The 14383-nt window shown below is 31.4% G+C and overlaps 1 protein-coding gene across 1 annotated transcript in view; it reads right to left on the bottom strand.

The window, feature by feature from the left end:
- Positions 1 to 14383, bottom strand: part of LOC111612507 (fibrillin-1-like) — a 150121-nt gene that overhangs the window by 88479 nt on the left and 47259 nt on the right. Inside the window, exons 4-5 of the mRNA XM_023353737.1 lie at positions 2316 to 2462; positions 921 to 1058 (exon numbers count right to left, since the gene is read on the bottom strand). The gene's annotated coding sequence lies outside the window, so the exon portion shown is untranslated. The remainder of the gene's footprint in view (positions 1 to 920; positions 1059 to 2315; positions 2463 to 14383) is intronic.

The raw sequence follows: 14383 nt of genomic DNA, 5'->3' as shown, positions 1-14383 counted from the left end.
ATAAAAATTTTTTCTGTAATAATATGATTCTGACTTAACGGATATTTTGATATTATTGACGACAAAAGCTTAAAATCATTGATTTCTTTACCTGTCCATTCTTTTTGTTTGACGGAGTTAAATTGTTTGGACCACGTGGCATAAAAATTTTGTCAAGGTCTTGATGAGAATGTGCTGACAACTGAATGTGTGAAAGAAGACCACTGAGTCAAGACCGTTTACACGTGCAACTATCTATGTTGCTGACGTCGACGGACACACACCATTTGTATGTTGTGATTGGATAATTTAAATTAGCAAGCAGTGATACTAGTGAGACTTTATTAAACTCATTTTTTCTCATTTTTTCGTTAAAGGCGTGAAATATTATTTTGTACCGTAAATGGTACTTGAAATATTATAATGTACTGAAAATGTACTAAAAATCTAAATGTACTTTCAATTTATTGGAAAGGGCAAAATGTACCAGAAAAGTACAAATGTACTAGGAACGGCAACACTGTACGAGACGTCTGTGAAATCGCTGTAGCAAGAATGCTACATGCCATCTATACTCAACCATGTTCAACCTGTACATTTTTTTCATTCATATTGAAGGCGGTCGTTTTCAATATTTCTGTAACAAAATAAACTCATTTTTTGTCTACATTTCTGTAATGTTGTTTCGTATCCTTTACAGTGAGAAAATGTTTGCATATCCTGCTAAATTAAAATGTTTTCGGTTATTATTTCAGCACTTGAAACGAACATGCATCAATAGCGTACACACTTGAAATGCTGGAAAAATCTCTTTTTGCTCCTGAACAGATATTTAAGTGGACTACCATATATTTTCAAATATAGTATGTACTTGTATGTAAGAAAGTATATACTTAACATTACTTTTATGAATAATTTCTAACAGTTAAAAATTTACTCACGGACACAATTATCACCATCCTCTTTGAAACCTTTCAAACAATCTGTACATCGAAAAAATGGTTCTTCTTTAGAAAATTCGCATAATCTATTGCTTTTAAAGCAGTTCTTATATCCTGTTTCGTTTTTTTCACAATAATCTAATCAGAAATAATCAAAACTTGTAAATGTTGTAGCATTAAATGTAAAAATATCACATTTAAAAAATTAGAAAGTTAAGTGACTTCATAATCGTTTATTTGCCAATAGTCTAACATCATTATGTATTAATTACAATGAAAAACTTTTTATACATTTTTTATGGTTNGTTGTGATTCTAGTCATTTTTTTATTTTTCTGTTGCCTTTTTGCAATTCATGATTAATAAGAATAATAAAATTTTACTTAAAAATTAACATCAAAACAAATTTAACGAAGTTATAAACTGCACCGCGAACGTCTAGTCTGGTGTTTTTTTTTTAACTCTTTCCACCCTGTGGACACTAAGAGGGCCTCTTTTTGCAAGCCCATTATGGGTTCGGCCAGGCTCACAATGGGGTTTGCCGGGTGGTGAGAGAAGGGGCGCGACATATCTGAACAGACCACCCCCGAAAAATTCCTGGGGTTTTTTCGACCCGTATAGATTCGAACCCGGGTTCCCCTGAACGGTAGACTGCCATCCGGCCGCTATAGTCTGGTGTAGTACACCGATAGTGCAACTTGTTCATAGATGGCGCGTATAATTGAATTAAGTCGTATACCGAGCAAAATTTGTTTCGTCTAAACAGGACGTATTCCGAATTGGACGTATTCTAAAGCAGACGTATACCGAGGTTCCACTGTACGTGTATGTAAGAAAGTATATAATTAACATTACTTTTATAAATAATTTCTAAGAGTTAAAAATCTACTCACGGACACAATTATTATCATCTGCTTTGAAACCTTTCAAACAATCTGTGCATCGAAAAAATGGTTCTTCTTTAGAAAATTCGCATACTCTATTGATTTCAGAGCAGCTCTTATATCCTGCTTCGTTTTTTTCACAATAATCTAATCAGAAATAATCAAAACTTGTAAATGTTGTAGCAATAAATGTAAAAATATAAAATTTAAAATATCAAAAAGTTAAGTGACTTCATAATCGTTTATTTGCCAATAGTCTAACATCATTATGTATTAATTACAATGAAATACTTCTTTTTATAAATTTTTTGTAGTTAATAATAATAAAATTTAAAAAATAATCACTGCATTTTAAAAGTAAAAAGTCATTTCTATTGCTACATTATTTAAATAAGCTATAACTTAATATTATTTATCATAATGTAATTTATATTATAATATCATTGTTATTTCTAATTTGATATTTAAAATGTTTTCACAGTTATTATTTTCAAACAGATTTTGTTTCTCACCAATGCAATGGTTATCATCATCTCCACTCTCTTTAAATCCTGGCAAGCACTGATCACACTTAAAATATGGATCTCTTGTAGTAGGAATACATGTCTTATTTTCTTTTCTGCATTTATCAATTACAGTCTGATTACTTTTGCAGAGATCTAAAAAGTTATAATGAATTCAGTAATATTTAAATATAAACTGAAGTTAGAAAAAAATTTTACTTTTACAAATATGCCAAAAATATTTATTGATTATGAATTATTACTACTAAATTACCTATTTTAATTTATAACGGTACAGTATAATAATTTTCACTCTAAAAATATAACGAGAACATAGTTCACCTCTACCTATAGATAAATTCGCCATCAATAAAAGAATTAAATATTTTTATGAAATTTATTATCTATTTTTAAATAAATGCATATATGAATGTTTTTCAAAATAACTAATTTCAAATGCAAATGTCGTTACTTGCTATTCAAAACATGAAAAATTTTATCGCGAAAAGTAAATAAAGAAAAATTTGATTAAAAATCACAAAATTAAAATCGTCGTTTTCACGGTTTCATTTCGTTTGCTCTCCACAATTTTTTTTTTGTAATTAATAAAATTTGTTGTTTGAAATTACAAATTTTATTAGTTAATTAAAAACATACGCGAAAAGTAAAATAAAAAAAAAAATTTGTTTAAAAATCACAAAATTTAAATCGTTATTTTTACGGTTTCATTTCATTTGCTCTCCACAATTTTTCGTTTGTAATTAATAAAATTTGTTGTTTGAAATTACAAATGTTATTAGTTAATTAAAAACATACACCAAAAATACAGTTATTTGTGATGTTGTTGCAAATGACTGAATTAAAATGTAATATCGATTTTAAAAACTTTTTCTTATAAAGTGTTATATTTGACGATTTATAACGATATAGCAGCGCACATAACTGTCGCCTTTTGAGGAATAAGAACTTGTAAAGGAGTCAATGTACGACCGTTATTTTATGTTTTTCGACATTATTTTTAGTTAGTTATTTTCTTTCCGGGGGTCTTTTTTATTTAAGGACAAACTCCTAAGCACATGTAACAAAGTCAAAAAAGGCAGACTTAGTTTGCATTAGTGACTGATCCTGTAACGCAAAATCATGTAAATTAGGACATTGCGGAGCTACACTGAACATTGGATAAAAGAAAGCACATCCAATACAGCTGGTGATGTAGCTCCTGGTTGACGAACGATTTAGACGCGTCTCTGAGAAGCGATTAGCATAAGCTGTATACTTTGATGTATGTCTCTTTATGAGGTGGAGGTGAAATTTTTGGATTTGATATTATATGAAGTATGATTTTTTGAGTAATTGTTGATTCTTTTTGTTATTTAGTAAATTTGTCAAATATTCAATTAGTTAACTAGTGGTACAATTAACCAATTGTTTTTTATTATTTCAATATAATAAAAATTATATTCATTGTAAACTGTTACTTATATGTGGTTGTTAAATTATTATTATTATTATTATTATTATTATTATTACTGCTTTTCAGTTTAAAAATCCAGGCCTGGTACTTGAACCCTAACATTATGTAACCCCCTTTTTTTGTATGGTGCGTTACAAATGTTTTCCACAGTTCCTTTCGTTTTTAGATTTTCGCGTTTTTGAACGAAAGTGAGAAGTTGGTGCGTTGATATCATTCAGTATTCGCACTTTGAGCGAGTTGTGATAGTTTTTCATTTAGACTGTGATTTTTGAATTGTACTTTCTTCTAACATACAGCTTCAATTGGGAAAACACTTTGTTTTAATCAATTTGTAAACAAGTCAGTAATCCAATATTATTACCAACATTTAAGATCCTGTTTTATAGTTGTAACTATTGAGTGAAAATAGATATAAAAAATTTCTAATAAATCTTTTTATACGAATGTACCTTAAATTTTTTGTATAGATATTAATGTGGATATTTTATTTGTCTTTTATTCTGACAAACAGATTACCGAATGGTATACCAATTTATGTCAAAACATTGATTTGTTGAATTTTTACGTCTGTGAAGTTGGCATCTCCACTTGCGTTTTTTAATGCAATTTATTTATCAGTCCGTCAAAAAAAAATTATAGCCCTTTCAAATTTTGGGCAGTTTTACGTAATATCACTTCAATTGCGTTTTTCGAAATAATTTATGACATTCGTTTGCCAACCGTTTTCCCATGTTTGCCCAATAAAAAGTTTCGTTTGTTCACCCTTCAAACAAAATTTAAACCCATTCAAGTTTTGGGTAGCTTTTACATGACATTTAACATTATTGTACGACTCGTGTTTATGGAGTGTACAATTGTTCGAAATAAGTCAAAGGCAATGGTAAAAACTACTGAACTAACTTTAATTATAATAATTAAATATGTACAAAGACTAGGCAGCCATCTTTCTGCTTTGTCTTATCAAAAAAACAACTAGTGCCACCTCCTTTTTTTTTCTTCTCCTCGCAGAATTTCTTTATAAAAACTTCTTACATCTCGGCTACGACTGCTTTTAGACAAAACAATAGCTTTTGTTTAACATTCTTCTCTATCTTCTAGAGACACTAGTAACAGTTATTTTTGTTTGTAGCTTCTTTCTTATGCTTAACATCATATTCATATTCCTGTAACTGTAAAGCTATGCGAGCGAGTTTTCGTCCAAGTTTTCTTTTAGTTTTCAAACAACCGATTGCCCAGTTATTAGTGTATAGGATAAATTTCTTTCCAATCAAATAATATCGAAATCTTTCACAGATGGCCCAGTGTACTGCGACCCCTTCGAGCTCGGTCGAATGAAGAATGCGTTCTGTATCACTGGTACTTTGACTTGCATGCTCAACAACAACTTTCTTTCCATTTTGTACCTGCATAAGTACTGCTGCGATGCCTTCTTGACAGGCATCAGTGTGTACCTCAGTTACAGCATCAGGGTCAAAGTGGGCAGGTATAGGTGCTTCAATCCGACATTGAATTAATCTTTTAAAGCTATCTTGAGCTTCTTCGTTCCATTCATGACTGTTTACTTTCATCATTTGTCTTAATGGTGCTGAAATCAAGGCATAGTTTGGAATAAACCTCCTGTAGTACGACATAAGTCCCAGGAAAGATGGTAACTGTTTCTTGGTCGTAGGTGTTTTTATGTGACTAACAGCCTCTGTTTTCTTTAGATTCGGTCGTTTACCATCTCCATTCATTAGGTATACCAAACAAAAAATTTCTCTTAATCCTCATTGGCATTTCTGTGGTGATATCCTTAAATGAGCTTTTGCTAATATTGTTAGTACTGTTTTGATTAATTTCTTCTGGTGTTCGTAATCTGATGGAAACAAAATGATGTCATCTAGGTAAAGTACTATCCCTTCTTGTCCTTGAAATAATTCTGACATCGCCCTCTGAAAAGTGGCTGGAGCGTTACATAATCCAAACGGCATTTTGTTAAACTCGTACAATCCGTCTGCTGTAATAAACGCTGTCTTATGTATATCTTCTTCTGCCATCGGAATTTGCCAGTAACCACTTAAGGTCAAGAGACGAAAAATATTTGGCATTATGTAACTTATCTAGAATATCATCTATTCTTTGTAATGGAAATGAGTCTTGTTTTGTCTTGCTATTCAGGTCCCGATAATCAATACAAAGTCGTATTTTTTTCGTAACATGGTGAAGTTGTTTGGCTAATACGACTGGAGATGCATACTGTGAATTTGACCTTCGTATAATGTTTAATGAAAGCATTTCCTTTATTTTTTCATTAATAAATTCTCAATCACTCCAAGAATAATGGTATGGTGTTTTCCTTACTGGTGTTTTGTCTGTCAATTCTATACGATGATGAACTCTATTATATTCTCCCGGTTCATTTTGCAATATACTGTCATATTATCTAATTAACAGTTCAATTTTCTTCCTTTGTTCTTCATTTAACATTGATTCCTGGCTCTCTGTACTTTGAAGTATGAATTCCTCTGGATTTGATAGTTCGTCACATTCCTCGGGTTGGGAATGATAGTTCCATTGGTCTTCAAACGTAGTCTTACTCTCCGTTGTATGTATTGCTACAGCACTAGGAAGTAACAAGCATGATTCTTGTATTGCTTCTTCAATGGGAGGTTGTGCTGCAATCACATTACCATCTCTTGTGACTATTTCACATTTATCTTTCTTCAATATCACTTTCACTCCTGCTTGGCCAATCCAATGTATTCCCAAAGTCAAAGGAACTGCGTTGTTCTCGAACACGGCCGTTTTCACTGTGGTGACTTGGCCTTGCAACCGAATAGGTAGATCAACAAATCCAATTGGTTTCACCTTTGTCATGCCAAAGCCAGTGAACTCAGTGGTGTTGTCATCTAACATCCTTATACCATCAGGTAATTGATCCCGACGAATTATTGTACGACATGAACCTGTATTAACAAGGGCTCTTATCTTTCCTATCATTGACACTTCAACATTAATATATGGGCTATGAACTTTACAAGCGTTAGCATTGATGTTTAGAGCATTGTTCTTTTGTTTTTTTTCTTGCTGTCTTTAATCTCTTTTGAGACTTCTCTTTCAGCTTTATATTCATTGGTCTGTGCAATATTTTCATTTGGACATGTCTTGGCTAGATGTCCTAACTGTTGACATTTGTAACATCGAGTAATTTGTAAAGGCATCTGAGCATTCCACTTGGGGTCTCTTCTTATTGACTTCTCGTCTGTACGTTTAATAAAATCAACTGCAATAGCCGGATCCTTTACTCGAGCATTAGTATTATTTGAGAACTTATGAGGTTGTTGAACTTGAGTCTTCATATGCATCCTGGCCTCAGTCTCTTGCTCATCTATCTTGCGTGCTATACGTTGTAGTTCAGCAATACTGTGCACATCATGAGTAACAATGGTAACTGTGTATTGTTTATTTTTTATTCCGTCCAGCAAATAATCAATTTCGTCAGCTTCAGTAACATTTACAGGACAGTTGGTATGCAATAAACACAGCTTAGCATAGAAATAATCTGTGAGACTCTCATCTTGTCTTTGTTCTCTTTCTTTCACTCTGTCACACCACATTCTCAACGTCAGTCTTTTACCAAATTCGCTTTTTAAGCTTGTCTTCCATTCAGTCCAATTGTTAAGCTGGTAACCAATTGCTTTATGCCAGTTTTTCGCTGCTCCTCTCAGTTTGCTGATGGCTAGCGGAAGAACTTGGGTCTCAGCTAGTCTCTGTTGATTTCGAGTCAATTCAATATAATTCAACCATTCGTCAGCACTCTCTGTAGTAGTACCACCAAATTCAGGAAGAGAACTTGTCAAATCAGGTACAGTTTGGACTTCAATAACTGTCTCCTTTAAGTTTCGCACTGCCTGTTGCTGGTTATCTATTAATAATATTACTTTTTCCATTAGCGTTTGCATCATATTCATAGGATTTGGATTTACAGCTTGATCTTCGGAAGGAGATTCGTTAACGACTTGTTCCTCTTTTGCCTTGTTAGTTTCGCTAACATTCTCTTTTTCACTTAACATTGCGCTAGTTAATCGTTCTATTAGTTCAGATTTTTTACCAACTCGTGATAATTGCCTTTTCTCCAATTCCTCTTTCAAATATTCAATGGTCCTTCCTTCTAAATCATGTTTAATTTCTTCAACCGCAGACATATTAGCTTCTAACCGAATCACGATCGTCAACTTAAATTCTTTACTTTTTTCTAATATCGGCGCTAAATCTTTAAGCTATTGCTTCCTAGAGTTAGCTCTTAAGCTTTTCTATAACTTTTTGATTCGGTTACGACTAAAGTTTTACACTTTTAACTTCAATCTTAAACTTCAAGACTTCCTACCTTCGTCCGTGCGCCTTACTTGTTTTGGCTCGTTTCTTGTAGACGTGGTTGGTAGCGGCACATCAGCTAATCCTGTCGACTGCGCCAATTCTTGTACGACTCGTGTTTATGGAGTGTACAATTGTTCGAAATAAGTCAAAGGCAATGGTAAAAACTACTGAACTAACTTTAATTATAATAATTAAATATGTACAAAGACTAGGCAGCCATCTTTCTGCTTGGTCTTATCAAAAAAACAACTAGTGTCCCCTGCTTTTTTTCTTCTCCTCGCCTCCTCGCGGGATTTCTCTATAAAAACTTCTTACAATTACACTTATACTTTGCTGTGTAAAACTATATAAAAATAAATTTTGATTATGCAAATAAAGTATTTGTAAATTGTTACTTTTAGTTTAACATATTGTTTTTTCTTCTGAGTTAGTTCTGAAGATTCTGTTCTTACTACAACAATCTCGCTTCTAATTTTATTTGTTTATAATACAGTGATATGTACGTACATATATATAAATTTGTTTATTTATTATTATAAACAAACGTCGATAAATTGAATTTTAGTGAATGTTTCTATCCTAATTTTTAAACTTGTTTAAACGTATAAATCATAACTTTAATGTTTTAAGTTTACTAACTTCTTTTTGGGGATTTAGATATTTTTTTGTCGAGCCTTGTCGAGAAACTATGTAAAAATTATTTTCTTGAAATTATTATTATTTTGTAATAACTTATAATAAGCAGACAGATTTTTATACATAAGCAAAATAAACAAATGACAACGGCGACAAATTATAAAATTGCAAGATACATTCTAGATTTAAAAACTACTTTTTGCACGTTTTGAGAATGTACTGAAATTTGAACTGGATCGAAAAAGAAGCTACTTTATAACGAAAAATATGAGATGAATAAATAGTAGAAAATAGTAGTAAATAGTAGAAAATTGTCTACTCTTTCGTTTCAACACATTTTTCGTTATTGTTGAATTGCAAAAGAGAAGAGATACATACGTTTAAATGGATCAGAAATCCCTATGCTTAAATTAACACAAATTAGAAAATTGTCCTTAAATCATTTAACTAAAGCAAATAATGCTTTTAATTTACTATGCTTAAATTTTGGCTTTTTTGTAATTCTAATCACACGGAGATACATTAATTGAATATGTGAATGACGCTTTGCAAGCATAACATCTAATTATTTAGAAAATTTATTCACAAATGAGATATATTAGGTCAGTCCATAAGTTCGTGCGTATTTTATGACCTTGTTTTGCTGTTAAATATGCCAGTCTAATGTGATACTTTTTACACTGAAGTGTTAAATTGGATCTCATTCATATAATACTGTTCAGAATTGGGAACATTTGTTTATTTTCGTTAAAATTGAAGTAACAGATGAATATAAGAGACATGTTTTATACTTTTTATTTTTAAGTGGCGAGAATGCTACAAATGCAGCCAAAAAATTAAATACTGCTTATAATCAAACTGTAACAAGTGTAAGGACTGCGCAGAAGTGGTTTGAAAGATTTAGAAATAATGATTTTTGTGTGAAGGATAAGGCTCGTACTGGAAGACCCGTTGACTTTGATGATGATGCTCTCTCTGCACTAGTTGAAGCATAACCATCTTTAACAGTTGATGAAATTGCGGAACATTTAAATTCATCCCATGGAACTGTTCATAGACATCTACAACAAATCGGAAAAGTTTCAAAGCTAGGAAAATGGATACCACATGAACTGTCAATAGCTAACTGACAACAACGTCAACTGCTCAACTCCAAAGCTTCAACTGGGAAATTTTACCTCATCCAGCATATTTGCCAGATATTGCTCCCGGTGATTATCATCTGTTTCGGAGTTTGCAGAATTTTTTAAAAAGAAAAACTTTTGAGGATGAGAACAATGTAAAAAATGCTATTTCTGAATATTTTGATTCAAAACCGAAATCATTTTACAAAGACGGGATTAAAAAGCTACCATCAAGATAGGAACAAAATAATACAAAAGATAAAGATAGGTACAAAATAATGGTGAATACATTATAGATTGAAATAAGATTTAATTAAAATTTTTTGTTGCTTTTTTTGTAGATAAAAATGCGCACGAACTTATGGACTTACCTGATAATATCTTAAATCTCATATTTAAATATGCAATGTAAAAATTAAGAGTAAAGGATTGATTTCGCTCTGTCAAGGGTTACAGAATAAAAATTTTCACATTATTATCCTAATGCTAATAATGCTCTGATAATTCTTTTTGCACTTGCTTTAAATTTTACAGCTGAACGTTCTTCATTATGTTGAAAAAAAATAAAAAATCTACTTATGCTCTAATACGGTAGGTAGTCAATCTTGTTCCTACCGCCTACTAGTGGGCAATTCGAGCTTTCGTGGTGAACGGTAGAGGTTTTGTCCGATGCTGAAGCTACTTTCCGTCATCATTGCACATCTATGACTCACTGACACAGCAGGTTGTACTGCACTCTAGTGCATGTAACTAGGGCGGGGTGTAACAGCGTTCATCACTCGAGTTGAGCTCGTTTCGTGGTGGGGCCAGCCTTGCCAGATTTGGCTACCATTTTTTTCAGTTTGGCGTAAAAAACATATGGCGCACTGGCAAAAGTTGTCTGTTTATTATAAACATATGCAAAGTAAAAATAAAAAAATAATAAATATAACTACGTATTTTTAATAAACCTCCACTCAAAAATTACCAGTATTTTGCAGTTGCGTTAAATTAAGTTGCTGCTGAACAGGGTGGGTGGTTAGAAAATTTTACTATCAAGAAAGATACAAAAGTGGGCGGTAGGTATAAAAAAGTTGACTATCCCTCTAACATGACTAAAAATCATATCAACGCACTAGCCATATTATGCATAAAAGCCAAAACTGTGGAAAAATTAGATAACCAGTTAATCAATTTGCTCAAGGAAAGAGTCGAAGAAAATGAATCAATAATTAATGAGTAAACTTTATTTCTTCGGAATTTAAATTATTACATTAATGTTAAAATTTTCTTTTAAATATTAATAGAATTTTATTGCAGATTAGCAATATATTTCTTGAAATTCAGTTCAAAATCAAATTAGTGTGAGAAGCTGAGCCGTGGGTACGAAGTAATTTAATACTCTTGTATCACTTAATCGGCGTCTATCCCGTGAGAATAGTCCTCGGTTGTCAAAAAGAATGGCTTTTCCTAATTCAAGGAAAATCGAGTGCGGAGGGACTTACAGATTTAAGTTAATTTTAAAATGAAATTGGTTGATTTCGTAATCGCCCTTTTTCTTTTATCAGGATTCCCGACACCAGTTAGTCAACTTTAGAATACGCGGACTAACACGCGTGTGGAGATGATAACACGGATTTGATTCAGACACTTGAGCGACATTTCTTAAACAAATAATAAAAAGAATTTACCAAACAAGAATAAAGAAAATTACACAAAAATGGAAGAATTCAATAATTAAAAATAAGCGATTGAGAGAGAGAGCTCAAACGTTTATAGACAATAATACTTTATCTACTTCTGTACTATATTTATATACTTTAGTTCGTGGAGAAGTCTTGATTGGCACAATATTAAAAGTTTTCTTCTATTCTTATTAACTCGGACTCATATTAAAAATCGAAGGATCGAATATGGACGTTAGCCTTTTGGATACGGTATAGAATACGTCTTTCCTCTATGAGATTCCTAGATATAACTCCTAACTAAGGGCGTTGGCCATGGGGATAGTGTACGGAATACGTCTTCCCTCCATGGAGTCTTCTGGCGAATAATGCAAAAATCTCTCTATTCCATGGGAGTTTCCTCCAATCCGTATGTTGTATTTTCTCCACGTGACCAGAGGAAAGGGGATTTATCGAGGGGTCGACAATTCTCAGGGTGTTGAGATTTTTGGTAAATAAGTGGAAAACAGAAGGATGTGTCAACTTCCGTTAAAGGAAGTGACTTTTTTATCAGTTTTCCCACGTTAGAAAAACGATATTTTCACACCAAACTGAAAAAATATTTTACTTCATAATTTTAATTTTATAATTAAATTATGACTTAGTCCCAGGGACTATTTGGATCTCACATTAGCTTATTTTTAACTGTTAAAAATTATCCATAATTCTATATTTTATTTCCCCTCCTATTCCATATTATTGTATTTATATAAATACGAGATACATTAAGTTGATTATAAATAAAAGCATTCAATAGAAATTCATACACAGATGTTAGTAATTTATATTTAATATAAGAAAAAGAAGATTCAGGGCAGTAAATACGTATATATTATTAAAAAATGAATGAACTGGTGTCATTGCAAAAGCGTGTTTCTCGATAACTAAATAGCCATGCATTTGTATATTTCAAAATACTAAAATTTTTCATTCAAAAAAAGTATTTTTAAAACCTAAATACTGTTGTGAAGAACGTAAAGCCGATTTTAATGCTTATCACTTTATATTGATAGAACCCCCTTATAATAGTGATATTACAATAAATGTGACAACAGTAGATACACGTGGTATCCCACAAATTTTTTTTTAAAAAAAGGCTAAGAAAAATAAGTAAAGAAAAAAAATAAGTAAAAGAAGAATCACGTGAAAATTTAAGAAAATAATTGTTATATAAAATCGCGAAGCAGTGGTGAGGTAAAGCAGCCGAATATCTTGCATTTGGTTACAACTAGTGCGACTAGTTAGTCGCAAAATGTAAGGTGTTTGTTGTCACACTTCAAAAAATTAAACAAATCGTATGAGATATATAAGAAAATATATTAAATACTTTAAATCAAAAAAATTATGTAAGATCATTTTTATTGTATTTATTGGTCTTCAATGCAAATGCAAACTTTAATTAAACGAAAACGGAAAATTCGAACTTAATTAATTAATAATAATACGGGACTATTAATGAAAGGAATTATAAAACTGACTGGGGAAATCAAACATATTTTTCTTTACCAAGTGATAATGGAGGAAGAAAACAATATTTAACCAATATGTCAAATTATTTCAGAACATGATACCAATTTAATAACGTACTGACTGAAAAAATTTCTTACACAGCAAACATTTCCAAAGAAGCAGTTTCAGATTACTCAATGACTTTTTTAAGTGCAATAAGTTTAAGTTTTAATAATGCTAGTTTAAAAATAACATTTCATACTGTTTTCGTTTAATTCTTGGTGAAACTCTGCAGCCTTCTATTAGACACTGTGTAAGAATGGATGCTGCTTATGTTATAAATATTATTTGTCGTAAAAAACCTCTTGTTGGCTTTTACTCGAAAATGAAAGATTCTTATGTCAGTTAATGTTAATGTAATGCATAGGGTTAATGTGAACTTGCAATAGTATAAATTAATTTGAAGAATTGTTAATTTCCATATTAATTGTAGCCTATAGTGAATATGATGGTAAAGATAATGATAGTAACGATAACATATGCACGATTAAGCATAATTTTTATTTAATAAAATAAAAACGTTTGTAATTTCTGTGAAAATATAATTGAGAATTACCAAAGTTGCAATTTAACAGTTTTAAGGAAAATGAAAACTATCGGCATTCATGTTGATAATATCAGTCGGTAAGTCAAACGAGATGTCCACCTTAGTTCAAATACAAATACAAACAGAATGAATCCGTGTTATTCACCTCAATTTGCAAGTACAGTGGGTGATCGGTTAACGAACAGTTCAGACAGCAAACAAATCAGATAACGAACACTTTCGCGATTTTTATGTTCAACACAAAAAGAAATGACATAAAATATGGTATACCGATTGATTTTTCCTTGTCTTCAGGTAACAATTCGAAACCTCTCGGAACGCGGGTGATGCTCAACCCGATATCGATCAGATATTATTTCTCCAAACTTTGAAACTTTGAAACTTAGAATCATCCTTAAATAAGTAACCGAGGTCTTGTACAAATAATTTAAAAAACAATATATAAAATGGGAACTTTACTGAAAATAAATCTTATTTTACTTTCGGAAACCTAACATAAAAATAAAAGTGTATTGAAAATAAAAAAAGTACAAAAAAATTAAAAAAAAACAAATTTTAAACCGTAAACAACAGCTGAAGTGAAAAATCACTATATTTAAAAGCATCTAATGATATTGAAAAGATTCATGAATAAACTTGACAAAAGTAAAAAAAACTGAATATTGTAAAACAGAAATATTTATTTCTCAATTTCATAATACATATTTCACAACATATAAGTTTATCGT

The sequence above is a fragment of the Centruroides sculpturatus genome, unplaced genomic scaffold (assembly GCF_000671375.1).
Source record: "Centruroides sculpturatus isolate CEXI.00-Female unplaced genomic scaffold, Cexi_2.0 scaffold981, whole genome shotgun sequence".
Taxonomy (NCBI): domain Eukaryota; kingdom Metazoa; phylum Arthropoda; class Arachnida; order Scorpiones; family Buthidae; genus Centruroides; species Centruroides sculpturatus.
This window is presented reverse-complemented; position numbering and strand designations above follow the sequence as displayed.